Here is a 4187-nt window from a genome sequence, read left to right on the forward strand (position 1 = left end):
TCAGCTCTGGTGGAGTTTGCCAGGAGACTTTCTGTCTCGGGCACTCTTGATTTCTGCTCGGCTTCTCTGCAGGAGGTCGTGCAGATGTTATCTGCTGGTGTCTCTTGTGGGTTGATGCGAAATAAACTCTAATGCTCTTGGCTGGATAACTTTAGAGGAGACTGGCGTTGACCAGATGACTCTAACGTTGTCAAAATCTTCAAAAAGGAAAACTTGATTATGATTAAAAGTTACAAAATTACTTTGAGGCACTTCTGTTGCTTTGGTTCAGTTGGTCTTGACTTGGCTTATAAAAATAAAAGATCATGCATGTAGACAAAAATCATGTTACTTGTAGCTTGGGGCAAAGAAAAATAAAAGACACGAAAAGTGCAAAAATGACTAAGAGCCATGAGTTTGTGGTGAGCAGCTTAGAGCTAAGAGTTTACACCTTGGTGTTAATCAGTCCTTTTGTTGTTACTTGTCCTATACAAGAAACAATCAAATATCATTAGACAGAGTCTTATTGTTACAAACTGGAGATTTTGCCTATATTCTCCAGTTGCCTGGTGTCCATTGGTTAATCCTCTGGAGTTGACCCTTTGACCTTTGGTCTGGTTCTGTGTCATTCGGACATGCTAACAGCATGGTCTGTTTGTGGAAGAGGGGTCCTTTGTCTCTGTTTACTATCAATTTGATAGTTTGATGGTGGGAAGAGTCACAAAGTGTCAACTGTGGGTCCATAACTCTGCATGTCCTTACAATGAACTTCCTTAATGGCTTGTGACTGATGCCAGGCCACGTACGCTACACATCTGATCCCTTCTAAACATGATTCCATTCCAATGATAAGACGTGGCACAGAATCTATGTAAAAATGCATATTATAGTTCAGTCAATGCAAGCGCAACGCAGTGTTCACTCAGATGCTGCTTCCTTGCAGACAGTGACAGTAAGGGATAATGTTGGAATAAAAGTTCACATCCACTTGGCTTAACCAAGTCTGACTGCTGCAGCCTCATATTAGCTTCAGCTCAACTTAAGAATTAATTTTTAATCACATTTCTAAGGGATCTCTTCATAGCCTGTATGGAGTGTGGGACTTTACAGTGACCAACAACTCTTTCATTGCACATGTGGGCATGACGGTATTGTATTAAGACTGAGCTGAAAAAAATTTAAGGTGGAGTTCTCCAAATAACCCTATTAGTTACTCTACTGCACTGCTGAGGTAAATGGAAGGTTTCTGCTGAACTCACATTAGTGGACATCGCCATGTAGACAAACAACAGACTGACCAGCGGGGGACCTTCGACTTCCCCCAGTATTACAGTGCTCACAAAAACCGTTGCAGGCATCATCAGTTTAAAAAGCCAGAGTGTACATTCCCCAACGCTGAAGATTTTCCTCCCGACTCAAAGAGCCCTCCTCCCTCGGCCAAAATGAGAACGTCTACGTTTATTGACCCCCGTTATGAGCAGACTTGACATAAAGTGAATAAAGGGGAAATTGTAACTCTTGATGGCTGGCTAAGTCTTGGTCAGCAAAATGTTTTGCCTGAGGCAGGTTAGGGGTGAGGCAGAGAGACGGTATGGGAGAAATTCTGCTTAGAATGAAGTTTCTACTGATGCTGATCATTCCTTTAAAAAGTTGTGAGGTGATTGTTCTTATGGCCAGGGCACAAGGCTAATAAGGGCAGGAAGAAGTGAGTGTGTGTGTGTGTGTGTGTGTGTGTATGTGTGTGTGTGTGTGGAAGGGTGGGTGTGCTGGGTGAGTCAAGGGTTAGAAACAAGAAAGAAAATGTTTTTTCATTAATGCATTTTATTTGTCTGTACCCTGAACTGCTCACAATGATAGCTCAATTCAGCTATCCTGTAACATAGTAGTAGTTTCGGATTCAGATTTCATGGTAATCCAGACAGAAATGAGCTCGGCTCCAGTCCTTCCAAACCCTTCACACGTCTCTGATTTATTTGTTATTATATTAGTTTTGTTATTCAAATAGGCTAGGTCTGCTCGTCAGCTCATGTACATCTGTTTCTCTTCTTGGACAAACAACCAAGGCAATTAGGGCTTTGTACGCAGGATTAAGAATATTTGTCTTCCTACCAGAGCCAGAATCAGATCCAAACACAAATGGAAACAAGTGTAGATGAGATTGGTGCACAGGTTGTTGTAAATCAAATAATACAAGTAAACTTGAGGTAAAGAGCCTCTTCAGGTGAAAAAATCTTGTCATCACCTCTGCCACTTCTAGCTTGTTGCTTCTCCTCCACAGACGTGTAACCACAGCTGGTCAACACTAAACTTCCTGTCCAAACTCTCACTCTCAAAATCCCTTTCATTCTACGTGTCTTTCACCCTCAGTTGATTCATTTTTAATAATTCATTTTAATTATTTTTCCTTGTTTTGCATGACTGGTCAGCGCCACATCTCTTGCTCTTTCATAATGATTTGAGGTACAGTCCATTTCGTTTGACATTACTGTAAAATTAAAGTATTGGCAGTGGTGGGATTTGAACCCACGCCTCCTGAGAGACTGGAGCCTTAATCCAGCGCCTTAGACCGCTCAGCCACACTACCACATAATGCAACCATGTACTGTATGTTTCTGAAACTACTTTCGGGGCTGCGCTCACTCTTGATCCCCAGGTGCAGCTCACTCTCAGCCGAAGATGTGGCCACATTGTTTCTGGTTTACCAGCACTGTGCTTGGCAGGTGGCAGGTCAGTTAACAGTGTGTGTGTATGTGTGTGTGCTCTGAAAGACGTCACAGCAAAGAAAAGGGGCGACTATTAGCATGTAGCGTGAAAACTACCGTACCGAAACATGGAGGTGGACTGCTATTTATGATTTGATGCTATAGCTATTTGACTGTCTTGCTCACAGAAGTGACAACATAAACAAGTGTCATGTAGTTGATAATGCAAGTACTCCTCATCGTCTTTATTAGCAGATCATAGACAAAGTTCATTCTAAAAACATAGTTTTAAGAGGCAGAACCAGGCTCAGAGAGAGAGAGAGAGAGAGAGAGAGAGAGGGGCACACAGCCTGGTGACAGTTAGAGTGATGCAGTGGTTTCCAGTAATCTCATGACAGGACAACATGTACTATACTGTAATTGTATATACTTACAGTAGCTTGACTGATGTATTGACACTGAGGCCGACCCGCTGGTGTTAACAGGTACAAAGCCTGAAATGGTAAAAGAATTTGGAGCCAATTGAAAATTGTTTTAAGTTTGGATTTGAAGGCGTCTGTCCTTTGAACGGGACAATTGAATCGTTTTGGTGTCACTGCCTGACGCAAACCAACAGATAAGCTGCAGGAGCAGGTGTTGAAAGTAAACCCGTCAGAGCAGAGTGGCGCAGCGGAAGCGTGCTGGGCCCATAACCCAGAGGTCGATGGATCGAAACCATCCTCTGCTAATAGCAAACTTGCTGGCTGTCATTCCTTCTCCGTCATCCCACCACCACAGATATGAAAAGCTGAGGGTGGTGGTGGTTTAAATCAGTTTTTCATGGACTTTTTTAAAACACTTACTAGGTAAGTAACATGGATTGAGGCTAAAGCAATAAGTCAGAACACTCGCCCCGGTCCTATAGGCAAACACAGATACTTGGCAGTGGTAGGATTTGAACTCACACCTCCTGAGAGACTAGAGCCTAAATCCAGCACCCAACCAGACAAGGTTACGGCTCCACGGTTATGATGACACAACTATTAAATTCTCTAGAAAACTCAAAACAGTATTTCAAGATTTAGATGAAAAAAGAGGCAAAAAACTGAAAGAGTTTCACTGAAACCAAAGTGCTTTAAAAGGCTAGTGCAAAACGAAGAGCATGAACTGCTTTCTACGTGAGTACAGTGTCAACTACAGCACCAAGATGACGGAGAAGGAATGACAGCCAGTAAGTTTGCCATTAGCAGAGGATGGTTTCGATCCATCGACCTCTGGGTTATGGGCCCAGCACGCTTCCGCTGCGCCACTCTGCTCTGAAGGTTTTCTTTCATCACCTGCTCCTGCACCTTATCTGTTGGTTCGCATCAGACAGTGACAGACACCTTCAAATCCAAACTTAAAACAATTTTCAATTGGCTCCTAATTCTTTTACCATTTCAGGCTTTGTACCTGTTAACACCAGCGGGTCGGCCTCAGTGTCAATACATCAGTCAAGCTACTGTAAGTATATACAATTACAGTATA

General features: G+C 42.8%; 2 non-coding genes across 2 annotated transcripts; both read right to left on the reverse strand.

The window, feature by feature from the left end:
- Positions 1–2481: 2481 nt before the first annotated feature.
- trnal-aag (transfer RNA leucine (anticodon AAG)) lies at positions 2482–2563 on the reverse strand. The gene has a single exon. It is a non-coding gene; the product is annotated as a tRNA-Leu (tRNA).
- Positions 2564–3904: 1341 nt separating this feature from the next.
- On the reverse strand, positions 3905–3976 carry trnam-cau (transfer RNA methionine (anticodon CAU)). Its single transcript has one exon. It is a non-coding gene; the product is annotated as a tRNA-Met (tRNA).
- Between the last annotated feature and the right edge of the window lie 211 nt (positions 3977–4187).

This window comes from Seriola lalandi, unplaced genomic scaffold (genome assembly GCF_002814215.2).
Source record: "Seriola lalandi dorsalis isolate HSWRI2012SDOR001 ecotype SW California unplaced genomic scaffold, Sedor1 jcf7180002054691, whole genome shotgun sequence".
In the NCBI taxonomy this organism is placed as follows: Eukaryota; Metazoa; Chordata; class Actinopteri; order Carangiformes; family Carangidae; genus Seriola; species Seriola lalandi.